Source organism: Macrotis lagotis, chromosome 1 (assembly GCF_037893015.1).
Source record: "Macrotis lagotis isolate mMagLag1 chromosome 1, bilby.v1.9.chrom.fasta, whole genome shotgun sequence".
In the NCBI taxonomy this organism is placed as follows: Eukaryota; Metazoa; Chordata; class Mammalia; order Peramelemorphia; family Peramelidae; genus Macrotis; species Macrotis lagotis.
The window spans coordinates 665977546-665997301 of NC_133658.1; the positions used below are offsets into that span (position 1 = coordinate 665977546).

Here is a 19756-nt window from a genome sequence, read left to right on the forward strand (position 1 = left end):
CCTCTTTTTAAATTTTTTTTATTTGCACATTACTAAAATATTCTTAAGAGTAAACATAATCCCCCTCCCCCACAAAAATATAAAACCTCATGAGAAATAAAGTAAAAGAGAGAAAAAATGTCTTTCAATCTGTGTTCCGATATCATCAGCTCTGTCTCTGGTGGATCACTTTCTTTATCATAAGTCCATCATGGAAGTTACTTCCATATTTTTCCACAGCTGCTGTTGCTAATTGTAATTCCCTCCATTCATTCCTCCCCATTACCAACTATTATATTTTCTCTCTCCTTTCACTCTGTCCCTCTTCAAAAGTGTTTTGTAGGGCAGTCAAGTCATACCGCAGACAGAGTACTGGCTCTGGGGCCAAGAGGCCCCAAGCCCACATCCCACCCCAGAGACCCAACAACCACCTGGCCCCGTGGTCCGGACAGGCCACCCAATCCCAGTACCTTGCAAAAAGTAAAAAAAGAAAATGTGTTATATCTGACTATCCTCTCCTATGATCCACCCTCTCCTCTATCACCCACATCCCCCTCCCCCTCCCCATCCCCCTTCTCTCCTTTTTTCCTCTAGATATCTATCCACTATTGAGGGTGTATGCTGTTTCCTCTCTGAGCCATTTTGTTTTTGTTTTTTAGGTTTTTTTGCAAGGCAATGGGGTTAAGTGGCTTGCCCAAGGCCACACAGCTAGGTAATTATTAAATGTCTGAGACTGGATTTGAACCCAGGTACTCCTGACTCCAAGGCCGGTGCTTTATCCATTAAGCTACCTAGCTGCCCCTCTGAGCCATTTCTGATGAGAATGAAGGTTCCCTCATTCCCCCTCACCTTCTCCCCTTCCATACCAGTGCAAAAGTTTCATGAAATAACTATAATATGAAATATCTTAGCCTATTCCACCTCTCTTTTCTCTTACTCCCAGTACATTTCCCTTTTAGTCATTGACTCCATTTTTACAATATATCTTCAAATTCAGCTCTCTCCTGTGCTTCATCTATTAAAGCTCCTTCTACCTGCTCTATTAAATGAGAAGGTTCATATGAGTATTATCAGTATCATCTTTCCATGCAGGAATACATGCAGTTCATCAAGTCCCTCACAATTTACCTTTTCCTGCACTCTCTATGCTTCACCTGAGTCATGTACTTGAAGATCAAACTTTCTGTTCCGCTCTGCTCATTTCAAGAGGAACATTTGAAATTCCCCTGGTTCATTGAAAGTCCATCTTTTCCCCTGGAAGAGGATGTTCAGTTTTACTGGGGAGTTGATTCTCAGTTGCATTCCAAGTTCTTTCGCTTTCTGGAATATTATATTCCCAGCCCTATGAGTTCAGGGAGCAGCTGCCCAGCAGCTCCTGATGGCCAGCTCCATGGGCCTGCTTCCGTTTCCTGGATCTGGCAGCGCTGAAAGCCTAGGTTATGCTGCTGTGGCCGCACTGAGGGCCTGGGCTTCTTGCTCCCTCTGGCACAGGTCTCCCTGCTGATCTTCTAAGTTGTGCTTGGTGCTCCCTGGGGTGCAGGTCAGGAAACTGCTTCTGTTGCCAGGAACCACTGCTCCCAGGTGCCCTGGAGCTGTTCCCAGGAGGCTGAAGTTCCTTCACTCTGGCGCAGCTGCCCCTCCAACTCCATGGAATACAGTTTTCCCACTATTTTCCAGGTTACCTTGGGCTGGAGAATTGCCTCACTAGATCTTTCTGTGGGTTCTGTCTCTCAAAATTTTAGTTAGAGTCATAATTTTAAAGTTTTTGAAATATTTTGGAGAGAGCACCTAAGAAAGGCTCTTCTCCTGCCACCATCTTGGCTCTGCCCCCTCAATTTCCCTCCTCTTTTTTTTTCCTGGGTTTTGCAAGGCAAATGGGGTTAACTGGCTTGCCCAAAGCCACATAGCTAGGTAATTATTAAATTAGGTAATTATTATTAAGCCTCCTCTTGTTCATGTCATTATAACACTGAGATCTAAACTCTAGGGGCAGATAGGTGGCACAGTCCTGGAGTCAGGAGGAACTGAGTTCAGATCTGGCCTCAGAAACTTAATGATTGCCAAGTGACCTGGGCAAGTCACTTAACCCCAGTGCCTTAAATTAAAAAAAAAAGTCTATTTCTACTTTTATCCAGGAACTTAATCCTAATTCTGATCCATCCTCTAATTCTATCCTACCTTCAACTATACATATACATTTATTGCCATATTTACCTTTGGCTACAATACCAAAAGACTGAGTAGGCTCTTTAAGAATAATGTCCAACATTTTATTTATTCACATTACTATAATGATTAAAAGTTTACAAAACACTTTTCTCATAATAACTGAAGTTCTAAGCATACATATGTATATATACAAATATATATGTTTGTGTGTTTGTATGCATATACATATATAGATTCACATTGTAATATAGTCATTAATCATGCAGCATATTTGAACAAATCAAATTAAAATATCAACATGTTTACCTTGACAATGTGTAATTTTTTTGTGTTTGTGAAAGTTGTTTTTTGTATACCAGGTTCTTTACTTTCTCCATTTGTTATACAGAAATGTGCACAGTTATTTACGAATATATAAGGTGTGCTTATTCAGTGTACAGAAACTCAAGGCAGCCTCTATTAAAATGTATTCAATATCTCCCAAGCCTGCATTATAATGGCCTTCCACTGTATTAAATTTCCAGCAGCAATACTGCATGACACTGCTGATCCCAGTTAAGCTGATAAGCATTCTCAGCAATGTCAAGGGGGAGCTATTTGAATTAACCATCTGTCAATAAAGACTAAAAGCTGAAAAACTCTCTATAAAAACAATTAGCTAGATGCTTTCACATTTCTCTTTCTTTTAGAAGTAAACTATATTCATACAACTAAGTTGATGTGGTTTTCTTATTCCAGTGGTAATAGAAATACAAATCAAATACAAAGACATAAAGAAAAGGTTTTTTCTAGCATCTTTCTTTCTCCAACCAAAAAATCAAATGAGATGACTTTATATTCACATCAAATACTGAATTCCTACAAATGACATATTAACCAGAACTAATTTGTCAGAATTGTTTTTATAAGAAAAAGGAAAATATGTTTAGCAATCTTGTGTACTTATTATTAGAAGTTATTAGAATATTGTAGCACTAATAAATATTGTTAGATGTTTTTATTTTATATATATATATATATATACACACACACACACACACACACACACACACACACACACACACAAATAAATTCTTTAAATATGGAGCCACGGATACCATTTAGTCCAGGTGGCAGATTAGGGGCAGTCAACAGTATTCCCCATTTAAAATAACATCTCAAATCAAATTTTGGAGTGGCATAGTCAACAAAAGGTCAGGGTTGGACATTTTTCTGGCCTAAGAAAATTTAAGATGTCAGCAGAAGTCTATTGCACTGGAGTAGAGACCTGTATCAGAAGTCATATATGCTGCTATTGCTATAGCAGTCAGAAAGAGCTTATAGAAAACACTTTGTTGTTACTGTACAGCAAATGCTGATTAGCAACTCTACTGCCCATACATTGTTCTGGGTCATAGTTCCAGGGAGGAAGGGAGCATTGGGGGATTTATCACAAAGAAATGGAAGCCCAGAGCAAAAAGAAGCACCAGCACTTGTGCCTAGAAGGAACTAAGGCCATTCCTGGGTAAATATCAGAGCAAAAATCAGGAAAGCACTGACCTCACCTCTCCCAGGTTCACACCACCTTTGAAGCACCAAAAATTTATAGCCCCTCAGAAATAGCTCTGAAAACAGCAGCACAAAAAAGTCTGAAGCTTGGGGCAGTATCTACCCACTCAAAGCATTCAGAGCCCACCTTTAATATAAAGTTCAAAGTTAAAAATAGGCTGGAAAAATTAGCAAACCACAAAAAAAAAGTATTTGACCATAAAATGCTACTATAATGGCACAAGTCATAAACTCAGAAGAAGATAAACTAAAAACAGCTACCAAAAAGAGCCTCAAAGATTAATGCTAATTGGATTCAAACCCAACAAGAATTTCAAGAAGAGTTAAACAAAGAGATAATAATGGAAAAGGAAAACTTAGGAAAAGAAATGAGAATGATTACTTGTTCTTAGATATGGGACCAGTAGGAATATCATTTATGCAGTTTAGTAACTTCAGGATTATAGTTGCAAATTGCTTTCATCAATGGCTTTACCAATTCATGGCTCCATTAACAGTGCAATAATGAATCTAATTTCCCAATATCCCACCAATGTGTAATTTTCCTTTTCTGGATGGAAACTCAAAGTTGCTTAAATTTTCATTTAATTATTTTTTACTTGGAACACTTAAAAATAAAGTTATTATTTTCTTCTCTTTTCATTCTATTCCTATTACCTTACCTTTTCCTTTTATTCTCTTATTCCTTAGTTTACCCACCCCTCTAAAACTCCTCTCTTATCTATTCACCCCACCCTCCTAATATTAATCAATATAGCCTTCTAAATGTCCCTCCTTCAGCTTATCCTCCAGTTTTCTCACCTCTCTAGAAGTTCAGAAGATTTCTAAATTTCGTGAAGTGCATACATTGTTTCCTCTTCAACCTGGATGAGAGTAAGGTTCCAATATTAACAACCCTCCATACCCACCTGCTTCCTTTGTATTAGTTCTTTTTAAACTCCATTTTTATGAGAAAATTTCTCCTTTTAACATTCTCCTACCCAATTTTGCTTTTTTCAGAATCACCTCATCATACATAACTCTGACCCAACCTTTTTGTTTGTTTTTTAGGTTTTTGCAAGGCAAATGGGGTTAAGTGGCTTGCCCAAGGCCACACAGCTAGCTAATTATTAAGTGTCTGAGACCGGATTTGAACCCAAGTACTCCTGACTCCAGGGCTCATGCTTTATCCACTGTACCACCTAGCCACCCCTCAACCTTTTTTTCAAACTATCTTAGTAAGGAAAACAGTTTTAAAAATATAATTACTACTAGTAATAAGTAATATTAATAACATTTTCGTATATCATAAGTAAACTCTTTGACCTTAATCAGTACCTTTAATTAGACTTTAATTATTTCCTCATATTTCTTCTAGGTCTTTCAAATCAAATTTTCCATTGAGTTATAGTCTATAGCTTAAAGCAGTAAAGCAGAATGGATTAAAAATCAGAATTCACCAATATGCTGATTATAAGAAACAGATTTTAAAAAATGAGAAATAAACTTGGAGTTAAAATGGAGGGTGGGACTAGAATTTATTATGCTTCTGTAGATACAAAAAGGCAAGGGTAACAATTATGATCTCAGACAAAGTTATGATGAAAATAGATTTAATTTAAATAGATAAATGGGGGGAGCTGTATTTTGATAAAAGTACCATAGATATTAAAGTAATAACAATATTGAACCTATTTTCACCAAATGCCATGGCATGTTAAATTTTAAAAGAAAAGTTAAATGAATTACAGTTAAATGATATAAGTTAAATAAATGATAGATAGTAGTACTATACTAGTATGGGACTTTAATCTACCCCTCTCAGAACTATATAAATCTAACCAAAAAAAAAAATTAAGAAAATGAATAGAATTTTAGAAAAACTAGATATGATAACTATTATACTAAATAGAGTGAACTGAATTGGAAATAGAAAAGAATACCCCATTTTCTCAATGGTTCATGGTTAGCTTTACAAAGATTAATCATATATTTAGTACATAAAATTTCATAGTTAAAAAAGAAACATCAAAAATATTGTTTTGCATAACATAGCACAATAAAATTATATATAATAAGGCACCAGGGAAAGCATAAATTAAAAACTAATTGGATATTTAACAACCTAATCTTAAAAAATGAGTGAGTTAAAAGAACAAATTATAGAAACAATAATTTCATTAAAGGGCAGCTAGATGGCTCAGTGGATAGTATTGGCCCTGGAGTACGGAAGACCTGAGTCCAAATCTGACCTCAGGCATTTAATAATTACCTAAGCAAAGACCTTGGGCAAGTCACTTAACCCCACTGCCTTGTAAAAACCAAAATAATAATAATAATAATAATAATAATAATAATAATAATTATTATTATTATTATTATTATTATTTCATTAAAGAGAATGACAATATTGAGACAACATATCAAAACTTGTGGAATACAGCCAAAGTACTGATTAGAGGGAAATTTATATCTCTAAATGCTTACATCAATAAAATAGAGAAAAGGTAGACTAATAAATTGGTTTGCAATTAAAAAAATTAGAAAAAAGAACAGATTAAAAATCTCCAATTAAAGACAAAATTGGAAGTCTTAAAAATTAAAAGTGAGATTAACAAAATTGATAGTAAAAATTGAGTTGATAAATGAAAAACAAATAAGGTAATTAGCTAATTTGATTTTTAAAAGAGCTACTAGTGTTAAAAATCACCAATGAAGATAAAATTAAAACAATTATAAGGAGTTATTTTGCTCAATCATATGACAATAAATTTAACAAAGTTAAGTGAAACAGAAGAATATTTACAAATGTATAAACTGCCTAGATTAGAAGAGGTAATAGAATATTTAAATAGATTTATTTAGGAAAAAAAGAAATCTAACAGGCCATAATAAGCTTCCTAAGCAAAATGCACCCTACCAGATGACTTTATAAGTAAATTCTATCAAACATTTAAAAATCAACTAATTCCAATATTCAATAAATTATTTGAAAGGTGGGTAAAGAAAGGATTCTACCAAACTCCTTTTATGAAATAAATATGATACTGATACCTAAAACAGAAAGGATCAAATACAGAAAAAGAAAATCATATACCAATTTTATTAATGAATACAGATGCAAAAGTCCTAAAATAATAACTAAAAGATTACAACAAAATATTACAAAGATTATACATTATGATAAAACAAGATTCATGCCAAAAATACAGGGATGGTTTAACATAAGAAAAACTGTTACATAATTGATTACATCAAGAATAAAAGTTTTAAAAATTATATGAGTATATCTAAAGATGCAGAAAAAGCTTTTGATAAAATTCAGCACTCATTCCTATTAAAAACAATTGTAAGTAATAGAATGAATGCTCCCTTAAATTGATAAAAAGCATTTACCTAAAATCAGCAAGCATTGTTTGTAATGGGAATATAATGGAAATCTTCCCAGTAAGATCAGGTGAGAAACAACAAATGCCCACTGTCACCAGTATTGTATTGGAAACTCTGACAATAACAGTAAGAGAAGAAAAAGAAATTAAAGGAATAAGAATTGGGAATGAGGTAATAAAACAATCTCTTTTTTTTTGCAGACGATATGATGATAGTTTAAAAAGTTCTGAAAAATAATCTTCTTTGAACCATTATTCCTAACCTTATGTTGACTTTGCAAGTCATATTACCATAGGAAAGTTAATTCACCTCTCTTTAAGAAGAATACACTACCTAATCTCAAGGTATTATAAAATTCAATTGAGAGAATATATGAAAACTATTTTGTAAATATCAAATACTATATAACTCTAAAAACATGATATTGTTATTATCTGTCCCATGCAAGATCTGAAGATTCTTAATCAAAACTTTCACTTTTTTGAGTCTTAAAGCAAGGCTCCATCTTTTCGTGTACCCTTGAGGGTTGAGGAGTGATTTTCTCATTGATTTAAATTCTGAGTAGTTTATTTTTCTCCAAGATTATCAATCAGTTGGGAATAATTTTATTCATCCATCCTCTAGTTTTAGAAAAGATTATTTACTTCTGTGGTACAATATGAATATCTGGTATGAGACATCACCAGTAAAATCATGACAGAGGTAGATCCAAGAACAGAACAATAGAAAGGCATGTGGTAAACTCCCCTCCTTCTGTCCCTAAATAATTCTAAATGGATCTAGAAACTACACCAGAACAAACTCTGATGGAGAAATCCAAGAAAACAAATCACAGGTACTCATTTTTACAGTGGAAGTTTTCATAGTGAGAAAAGCTAAAAGTTTCAAAACGTTTTTTTTTAATAAATGAAATGAGAGTGCTAGAGGGGGAAAAATTGGGGGAAGAAAAATGAGAATTTTGGAAGAAAGAACTAAAAAGTGAATTTACAGCTTGGCATAAGAAATAGAAAACTTTTCCCAACAGCAAACTTGCTGAAAATTAGAATGGACTTAGTAGAAACTAATGACTACATAAGGCAGCAAGAAATAATAAAGCAAAGTCAAAAGATTGAAAATTATCTTACAGGAAAAAAAGGACATGAAAATCAAGAATCATTGTTATATCTTCAGAAGCCTAGACTACACACATAAAAAAATATGCACACATATAAAATGTACACACACATGTGCAGATATATGAATATGTGTATATTTTTTCAAGTAATCTAAAAAAAATCTTCCCAAGTCTCTTAGAATGAGAGGGAAAAGGAGGAACAGAAAGAATCCATCAATCATCTCTTAAGAGAAACCCTAAAATGAAAAATTCCAGGAACATGATAAATAATATTCAAAGCTCCTAGATCAAAGGAAAATAATATTGCAAGAAGCCAGGAGAAAAAATTAAAGTACTGTGGAGCCACAGTCAGGATTCCAGCAGCCACTCTATAATGGAGTATAGTTCAGAATATGGTATTCCAGAGGGCAAAAAATAGAAGTTTACAACTAAAGAACAATCTGCCCAGTAAAACTGAGTATAGCTTTATAGCTCTATAGAGAAAAAATAATGGAACCAAAATAAAATCGAGCTTCCAAGCAATCCAGATGAAAACAACACAGATGAATAGAAACTTTGAAGTTTGAACAGTAGAGTTTAAAGGAGAGATAAAAAGGCAAACAAGCAAACAATCATTAGGGACAAAACATGTATAAATTGCTTACATCCTAATATGGGAAGATGATAGGTATGTTCCCTTTTGTCATCAGGATTCACAGAGGCAGCTTGGTTAAACAGAGAATCTGGATGCAGTTCTCTTATGCCTTGATGAGCTTAAAATTTTAATGGAAAGAATATAGGTAGAAGAAGGAAAAAACAGGTTAGAGGAAAATTATCTCATATAATCAGTGTGTGCAAGTAGACAGCTAAATAAACAAGAATTAACACTATAACTCACTCTATTTGAACTTGTGAAATAAATATAAATACATACACAATTAGGTATCAAAATACATTTCACTCACTAGGAAAAAAGAAGGGAAAGGGGAGGAGAGAGGAGGGAGAATTAGAAAGAAGGTAAGGGAGGCAAACAAACTAATGATGCAGAAAAATATTAATTGACCTTTTTCAGATGGCAAAGAATGAGAATTAGAGAATGGCTAAACAAGAAATGCGATGGAATACTGTTGTGCTATAAGAAATGATGAATGGGACAGTTATAGAGAACCTGGAAAGCCTACAAACTAATGCAGAATGAGGTGAAGAAAACCAAGAGAATAATGTATACGATGACAACAATATTGTAAAGACAAACAACCTTGAAAGAATTAGTGTAGTGTCCAACTGAGATTCCAGAGGAGTATTACTTCTACTTCGTGATAGAGAGGTGAAGGATTCAGAGTGCTGAATGAGACATATACTTTATGGACATGGACACTATGTAAATTTGTTTTGTTTTGTTTTGATTACACAGGTTTCTAATAGGGGTTTTGGTTTTCTTTTGTTCTTGATTTGGGGTATGGATATTGAGAAAGAGAAGATAGAATTCTGTTGCCATCAGTTTGATACAGGGATACCACTAGGACACTAATAAGAAATCCAAACTCCATTAGACACTCCAAAGGTTGTAATATCCTCCTCTGGTGGGGCAATTAGGTGGTACAATGGAAAGAGCTCCAGTCCTGGAGTCAGGAAGACCTGAATTCAAATCTGACCTCAGGCATTTAATATTTACTTAGCTGTGTGATCTTGGGGAAGTCACTTAACTCCATTGCCTTGGTATTCCCACCCCACCGCCCAAAAGAAGATCCTCCTCTGAGCAAAAATGGGAAAGAGGACAACCTAAACTAAAGATGGAGCCAAGACTTCTCTACCAATACTGGTCCCCTTGTATTAACTTTCTCAGGGCTTTTACTTGAATGCCATACTTCCTTCAACTTTTCAAATCAATTCAGTTCTAACTGATTTGGTAATTTATAGACCATCCCTGAGGTGTGACCAAGTTTCTTCTGTTTATTTGAATGTTCTTTGTTCTTTGTTTTAAAAGAAGGCCAGTGACAACACAGGTGATGTGAACATGAATTGGATTTAAATGAGGCAGAGTTGTGCAGTCACTGGCTTCACTCTCTTCCAGAGTCATCAGTATCTAGTTGAATTTCAAGTGTCATGACAACTGGCAATGACTTGGATTCAAGTAATTGTCTTGATTCTTCAAATGTCTGTCAAATCTCTAAACACTCCACAGCACACGCTTCCACTGACTTTATGACTGTTGAAACACATTGCTCTCATCTCCTTCTTCTGCCAGAGGAAGTCTTCACATGCTAGGGGAGATAAATTTGAGGTTTCTTAGTTACTTTAATCCATCTGCCAAGTGGGTTTTTCCAGGGTATGTCTCCACACTCGACAACTTCTTGGAGTCTCATCAAAGATAGATGAGCAGCCATTAAGGGTTTGACAAGCCCTTATACTGGAGGTGCTAGCCATCTCTGAACACCACATATACCTCTACCTGAATGTGATTCTTAGGACATATGATTCCATTTTAAAGGACTTTTTGAACTTATTCTAAAAACCTACAATCTCTAGTTAAGATATCAAGGCTGAAATGCAGCAAGTTTGGGGTAGCTAGGTGGTACAGTGATTAGAGCACAGGCCCTGAAGTCAGGAGGACCTGAGTTCAAATCCAGCCTCAGACACTAAATAATTACCTAGCTATGTGACCTTGGGAAAACTATTTGGCTTGATGCTTATGTGACAAAATTTGTCCACTTACTCAAGAGGCTAAGGTCCTACACCATTTTTTTCTCCCATAAGGGAGTTGATCTCTGGGTGATACTACCACCAATACTACCACCAAACTGCCCCTAGTTCCTAGGACTACTGGGTACTTCAGCCTCTCCCTTTCCCAACAAAAAGGCACCTCTTATCTAAACCACCACTACCCTACCACACAAAGGTTGGGTTTTGATCATTGATAAATTTTAGAGTGAAAAAAATCAAGCTTCCTTTATTCCTATAATTTTTCCAAAACACATGGGACAATTACCATAAGGATTATGGTGAGAAGCCTTAAGTAAGAAACTGTCCTTATTGAAAATACTTTCACATTCCCTTAGCACATAAATAATTGAGGTCTCCACAAAATTGTATAGGTATCCTTTTCTATAAAGTACATGTTTTTTTTTTAATCTAAGGATCCCTATACCATAGGTGATACTTTTTAAAGTCCAGGCACATTTCTTCTGGGTCCCTATTCCAAAGGGCACATATTCTAAATCATTATTGCTTAGAGAAATGCAAATTAAAACAACTCTTGAGGTGCCACCTCATTCCTATTAGGTTGGCCAATATAACAAAAAAGGAAAATTACAGATGTTGGAGGGACTGTGGGAAAACTGAGTTACTAATGCACTGTTACAGTTGTGAACTGATCAAATCATTCTGAAGAGCAATTTGGAACAATGGCCAAAGGCATATAAAACTGTGCATACCCTTTGATCCTGCAATACCAAATCTGCATTATACAAAACTATTTATAGCAGATCTTTTTTGTGGTGTCAAAGAATTGGAAATTGAACAGATGCTCTCTATAAGAAAAAATGAGCAGACTGATTTCAGAACACCCTGGTAAGACTTACATGAACTGATGTTGAGTGAAGTGAGTAAAATTTGAAGAACATTGTATATAGTAAGGGTAACATTAGGTGGTGATCAAATATGATAGACTTAGCTCTTCTCAGCAATAAATGATCAAAGACAATTCCAAAAGAACTGTGGTGGAAAATGCTGTCCACATCCAGAGAAAGAACTAAGGAATCTGGATACAGATTGAGGTGTATTATTTTTCACTTTATTGTTTTTCTTTTTTGTTGCTTTTCCTTTTGTTATGATTCTTCTTTTACAACATGACTAGTATAGAAATATATTTGATATGATTGTATATGTATAACTTACATCAAATTGCTTGCTATGTTGGGGTTGGGTGGGGAAGACAGAGAGGGAGACATTTGGAACTCAAAATCTTTCAAAAATGAATGTTGAATGATCAGAAGGTAAAATGATCAAATGTTGGATTGGATGTAGAAAATCTGGGGCACTAATGTATTGTTGGTGGAGCTGTGAACTGATTCAACCATTCTGGAGAGTAATTTGGAACTATGTCCAAATGGCAATAAAACTGTGCATACTCTTTGACCCAACAATATTACTACTGAGTCTGGATCCTGAAGAGATCATGAAAAAGGGTAAAAATTCCACATGTACAAAAATATTCATAGCAGCTCTTTTTGTAGTGGCAAAGAATTGGAAATTGAGGGGATGCCCATCAATTGGGGAATGGCTGAATAAAGTGTGGCATATGTGTGTGTGTGATGGAACATTATTGTTCTATAAGAAATCATGAGGGATGGGATTTCAGAAAAGCTTGGAAAGACTTGCATGAATTGATGCTAAGTGAAATGAGCAGAACCAGAATAACATATATGCACTATCCACAACATGGGGTGATGATGAATCATGATGGACTTGTTCATTCCATCAGGGGCAATTTTAGGGGACTTGTGATGGAGAATGCCATCCATATCCAGGGAAGTAACTGTGGAGTTTAAATGAAGACCAAAGTTTATTATCTTCAATTTTTAAAAGGTGTCTTATATATTATGTAATTTTGTTTTCTCTAAAATTTTCTTTCTTCCTTTTGGATCTGGTTGGTTGGTTCTTTTCCTTTTTTTGGTTTTGATACATAAGATGAGGGAAGGACCATTAAAGAGGGATGTCCTGAGAGGACAATTTTGGCAAAACTGAAGAATACTAGGGAAATTGTACAAAAGGTAGAAAGTCTCAAAATTGAGATTTCAAGGATCTAGACTAAAAGTTCCTAATGACTAGAGTAGGAAGGAATAAGAGCAACCAAACCATGCTACAAAAAGCAGCAAAATTTGGAAACCTATTGGAAATCAGCTGGTTAATCAATATATATTGAGCATCCATATCCAATGTGAAAAAAGCAAATATAAATAATATATGGTAAAAAGCCTAAAATTTATTTGAGGGAAGAGTGAAGGGGCTCAGGAGCAAATGGCAAAATATAGAACAAACTCACAAAAAAAGTTTGAAGAGATTTATCAATTAACATAAGTGCATGACCTTACACTAATAAAACCTCTCGGTCTCAATTTCCTCATTTGTAAAATGAATTGAATTAAGAGACCTCTTCTACTTCTAAATAAATGTCAATTTGTTAAAAAGTCTAAGATAACTGGAGATGTGTTTTGAGACAGGCATTGATAAAGGTAAAGATTGAAACAGAAGAGGAAATTATAACAGGATGCAAAGGTACTGAAGTGATAATAAAAAAAAATGTATCTATCTTTTGCAATACCAGAAAACATATTTACTTAATTTGCTGCTCATTTTTAGGTTTCCTGAGAAAGTCATGGTGAGTATGTGAGTAAAGTATGTGAAAGTTGGATGATCTTCCTTCTATTTGGGCAGCAATATGTCTGGAGTTATCAAATATACTTTCCTGCAACAAGGAGTCAAGTTAGGGACATGATGAGGGGGGGAAAAGTGAGAAGGGGAAGAAAGCCAGGAGTTTGTATTTGACATGATGGGAAAAAGAGAGATAATTCAGGTTTATAATTAATTCTTCCAGTGACACAATTATATAAGCATTTAGAGACTGAATTTTAAGATCTCAAAGAAAAGGAGAAATTTTCAAAAGAATGGAATTCTATTTTGATATTGCCATTAACAAAAATGAGAATTTTTCAAATCTTTAAGGCAGGTTTATTTTCCAGTGAATTTAAGAAGTTTCCGGGATGAGTATAAGAAGAAAATATAACTATAGCTATAAAAATTCAAAACGGTTTTCAGACTTGAGCTGAAATATTTTTTAAAAGCCACAGTATTGTTTCCTATCAAAATGACTACCTAAAGAAGAGGTGGGGGGCAGCCGGCGGGGGCTCGGCGGAACAAGACGGCCGCGCGCCCCCAGGACCCCGGGGCGCTGGGCAGAGCCCGCCAGGTGGGGCCCGGGCCGCCCCGCCCCGCCCCGCCCCAGGGTCCCGAGTACGTGGCGTCGGGGCCCGGGTGCTTTCTCGGACTCCGGAGTCCTGGTGCCCGTGCGCCGGGGAGGCGGGAAGCCCGCGTCCGGCCTCGGGAAAAAGATCTCGACAAAGTCCTGCAGACCCACTCGGTGTTTGTAAACGTTTCTAAAGGCCAAGTTGCCAAAAAGGAAGATCTTCTCAGCGCTTTTGGAACGGATGACCAGACTGAGATCTGCAAGCAGATTTTAACAAAAGGAGAAGTTCAGGTGTCAGATAAAGAACGACACACACAACTGGAGCAGATGTTTAGGGATATTGCAACGATTGTAGCAGATAAATGTGTGAATCCTGAAACAAAGAGACCTTATACTGTCATCCTCATTGAAAGAGCAATGAAAGAGATCCGCTATTCAGTCAAACCTAACAAGAGTACAAAGCAGCAGGCCTTGGAAGTAATCATACAGTTGAGGGAAAACATGAAGATTGAGCGGGCCCACATGAGGCTTCGATTCATACTCCCTGTGAGGGAGGGAAAAAAGCTAAAAGAAAAACTCAAGCCATTGATTAAGGTGATAGAAAGTGAAGACTTTGGTGACCAGTTAGAAATCGTGTGTCTAATTGACCCCAGCTGCTTTAGAGAAATTGATGAGCTGATACAGAGGGGGACAAAAGGAAAAGGTTCTTTGGAAGTTCTCAGCTTGAATGATGTAGAAGAAGGAGATGAGAAATTTGAATGAAAGCTTTTCACTGTCTTTTTACTTATAAACACAACACTAAAATGTGTTCTCACTTCCCTTGGCACTGTTAACTTTTGTGGGTTTTTTTCCTACCAAATACTTACTCAGACTGTTGAATTTGAGGTTTTCATTCCAGTAAGTATATGTTTCAGTAAGGCACTTATATACATAATATTAATTGGGATAAATGTGTCCTAGTTGTCCAGTTGGGTTACTAATATAAAAAGAACCAGGATGAACCTCTTCTTGTTTGACATTTTACCCAGGCATCTGATCTCTGAGTCATCTGAATTTTTGACAGTGTGGTCATTCTTTACTAACTTTACATCCATGAAAGTTGTCTCAAAGTTTAACTAAAAATTCATGCTTTAGAAACGTCCCTTAACAGAAATGGAATGTGTGCAGAAAGATGTGAGCCTACAACATTTCTACATGACAGAAGTTGAGTGATTTTAATTTGGCTTAATATTAAGCTGGGTGTTTGTGACTTCTCAGCTGACATTACTTTTAATGTGTTTATGTGTGTACACACACACACACACACACACACACAAGAGTTACTGATTAGGAGTCCATCAACATTCTCATTTAGTAAATGTGCTGCCAAAATGTAAAAGACTATCTTTAAATAAAATCATTCATGATAATTTTTAAAATTTATAATATGTTAATACAAATGAAGTTATATGTAACAAATAAAACCTCTATTATTTTTATTTAAAAAAAAAGAGGTGGAATATCCATCTCCACTTAACTTCTCCAGTGAAACTCTGATCAAAAAAATAGAATGAGAAACTATGGTGACATCTTCTACTTCAAAACTGCACAAATAGTCAGAAACCTAGATCACTTAGAAAGGAAGTCTCTTCAGCAGAGAGAACCAACCATCGCTACCAGAAACAGGTTAACCTTCAAGACTTATATCAGAAACCTACTGAGAAAGTGCCAGTCACAACTTTGGAAGTTGTAGGGCATGGCAATTGACAGTAACTAGTCTACCATTCTTGCTGTCTCCTAGTCAGCCTACTCAAGTGAGAAGACCTCAGACAATGCTGCTAGCTCCAAATCTTCCATTTCCTCCCGATTTTGTCATATCTCCTGAGAAAGGGCTACAAGGAGACAGGTTAGGTGTCTTCCATCTGCCCCAAAACTATCATTTCTGTCTATACACAAGGCATCTTCCACTTCCTACTTCCAGTCCAGTATACTAACTGGGATGCAGAGAATCTTCAGTATAAAGAAAAGCAATCCTCCCTTCAATTTCAGGCCTCTAGTCTCCTGCTGTGCTCATCTTTGAGGGTTTATAAATTCTCTCTCCAAAACTACTTAGTTTTTCATCCTACTCATCTTCAATGAGTTACTCCTCCAATCCTCCTTACTCAGTTATATCCTAGATCTTTTCATCATACATAAAAATATACCTCAGTGTATCAGAACACAAAAATCACCTAATCCAACTATCTATTGGTAATATACCCCTCCCTCTTATGTAAGCCTACTTTCATCTTCAGTGTGACCTCCAATCCCTTGATCCCTCAATTCTCTTTCAAACCATCTCACCTTTACCCGCTTTTTCCTCTTCTCAGGAACTTGACATCAATTCAACTCTCTTGAATCATAAAGCCAATTATGCCCAGTCATATATCAGTCTTGAATGACTCCCAAAATTTGTTGCTTTCATCCCTAAACACATGTTGCTGAACACAGGTAGAGAAAAATCATAAAAAAAAATTGACTTTGTCTATTACAAAGTTATGTTACACAATTTCAACTTGGTTCCTACTGTTGCTGGGCAAACCAACTATACCTCTCTTATCACTTCAATATTCTACTCTCCATAGCAGTTCTTTCAAACCTTCTCTCTCTGCAAACCTCTCAAGATTTTCTTTTCTCTACTCTCTCAGCTGAAAACTTTTCCTTAGGTCGGCTAGGTGGTGCAGTGGATAAAGCATCGGCCCTGGAGTCAGGAGTACCTGGATTCAAATCCAGTCTCAGACACTTAATAATTACCTAGCTGTGTGGCCTTGGGCAAGCCACTTAACCCCATTTGCCTTGCAAAAACCTAAAAAAAACCCCCAACACTTTTCCTTCATTTTAAAGAAAAAAAATTGAATTTACTGTGAAATCCCTTTTCTCCCCTCTTATCTCCTATCACTCAGATACCTTCTGCCATCTCCTTCACCCATTTCCATGATGAAATGATAGTACTCCTTTTAAAGGTTAATCCCCTCTATTCAAGTGATCTCATTTCAGTCCATTTCCTCTAATTGCTCCCTCTTTCATACCCTCTCATTTAATTTTAATCTCTCCCTCTCTATTGACTCATTTTCTACTGCCTATAAACATCCATGGCCCTCCTATCCTGAAAAAAAATCCTCATTTAATCCTTCCATCCCTACAAATTATTGCTCTATTATCTCTTCTATCCCTTGAAAGCTAAAATCCTTGAAAAAGTCATCTATAATATAACCCTTTGCTTTTTCTCTTCTGATTTTCATCTTAACCCTTTAAAAATTTGTTTTACAACCTTATTATTCCACCCAAACCGCTCTCTCCAGTGATCACTTGGTTGCTAGATCCAATGGTCTTTTCTCAATTTTTTTGTCCTCAATTCTCCATAGCTTTTTGACACTGTAGAACTCCCTCTCCCTCCCCTTGATACTCTTTTCTCTAGATTTTCAGAACATCATTATCTTCTGGCTTTTCTCCTATCTATCTGATCATCCTTCTCTGTACTTTTGCAAGATCCTTCTCCACATCATATATGTCTTCAAGGTTCTATTCTGTATCCTCTTATCAAACTGGATGCCCAGGATATATCTTAAACTCATTATGTCCAAAACAAATCCTTCCCCTTAAACCCTTCCTTTTCATATCTGCCATCTTTCCTCTTACTGTAGAGTTCAATACCATCTTTCTGGTCTCTTAGATTATCATCTTGGATTCCTCACTATTTCTTACCACCTCCTCTACCCCTATATCCAAGCTGTTGCAAAGGAATGATGAATTTTTGTCAACATCTCTTGAATCTGTTTTCCTCTGACACTGTCATCATTCTAGTACGGGTCCTCATCACCTCATGCTTGGATTACTGCAATAGTTTTCTGGTTAGTCTCCTTGCCTCAAGTCTCTTCTTACCTCAATCCATTCTCTATTCAGTCCCTAAAATGATTTTCTTAAAACATAAGTCCAGTCATGACGCCCCTCCCCCCAACTCAATAAACTCCACTTATTCCTTATTGCTTCCACAAAGACAAAATTTTCTATTTGATATTCAAATCCCTTCATAACCTTGTACCTGCCTAGCTTTCCAGTTTTCAAGCATTCCTCAACAAAGACTCTTTGATCCATAGACACTGGTTGGCTGTCTGTTTCAAGAATAAGACACTCCATTTCTGGGCATTTTCTCTAATTGTTCTCCATGCCTGAAATACTCTCTCTCCTCCAATATGACTACTGACATCCCAGGCTTCCTTTCAGTATCAACGAAAATCCCAACTTTTACAAGAAGCCTTCCCCCTAACCTTTTTTTAATTCCAATTCTTTTCCTTTTAATAATTTCCTTCTAATCTTGTAATACAGCTTGTTTTATCTCTCTCTCTCTCTCTCTGCATACACACACACACACACACACACACACACACACACACACACACATATTGGTTTACATGGTCTCCCCAATTAAATTAGTAACATTTATTCTCAAAGAAGACCATGACATCATGGAGATGATGCCATGACAAGCATGTGGATTGGATTTGAGTGAAGGGGTGTTGTGCTAGGTCACCTGCCTCACTTTCTCCTCTAGTCATCAGGATCCAGAGACAAGATATGAATCAGGATGACTAGCGATGGTCCTGGATAAGAGGTAGTCAGGGTTAAGTGACTTGCCCCAATTAAAGTTACTACTGTCTTTTGCCATTTTTTCTATCTCCAGCACTTGGCACAGTGCCAGACACATAGAGGCACTTGATATTTTTTGAACTGAAATGAGATTACAATATTCTTAAAAAGCAAAAAATATAGGACTACAGCCAAACACATTCTATAGAGCTGACTACAACCCTAGAGTGAAAATTAAAACTTCAAGCATTTCTGATAACAAGACACAGTTGAGAAAGCATTTTTGAAAAATACAATATTCAAAAGAAACCTAGAAAAGTATACTTATATTGGAGCAAAAAGGACTTATAATATAATGCAATGATCAAAGTAGAAAAAACAAGTTGCATTACAGAATCCTAATATATTGATGTACTGACTGAAATAAATGAGAAAAGGTTAGCTAGTTGGTACAGTGGTCAGAGTATTGGACCTGGAGTCAGGAAGACTCCTCTTCCTGAGTTCAAATCTGACCTTAGACACTTGTGAGTTGAGTGACCTCAAGCAAGATAATCAATCTTGTTTGCCTTAGTTTCTTCATCTGTAAAATGAGCTGTACCAAGACAATCTCAAATGGAGGCACAAAGAGTTGGAAAACAACACAACACAAAAATGAAAAATTAGAGTAGAGAGTTTCTGTTCCAAGGACCTAAATAAAAGAGAAATAAGGGTAAAGGAGAAGTATAATAGTACAGAAAGAAAAAAGAAAAAAATACCATTTTTTGTAACAAATATAAAGAACATAGTAGTGGGCTTTAGATGAACCTTACTCATCTAAAATGGACATAAATTGGTTGAAAACACATATAAAAGAATTTGGTGTAGAAATCCATTAAATTCAACAGCAAAGCAGTTAAGGATAGAAATGGCATTGTTAGAAGGGAAAATAAGACCAAGAAGCAAATAGGAATAAGCAAAACAAACTTCCTGTTCCTGGAGCGGAGATGAGGAGAAGGGAAGGGAAAGTAGGAAATTAAATCAACGGGAGT

General features: G+C 36.0%; 1 pseudogene; it reads left to right on the forward strand.

The window, feature by feature from the left end:
* Positions 1-1357: 1357 nt before the first annotated feature.
* LOC141506105 (ribosome maturation protein SBDS pseudogene) lies at positions 1358-14907 on the forward strand (annotated as a pseudogene).
* Positions 14908-19756: the final 4849 nt, after the last annotated feature.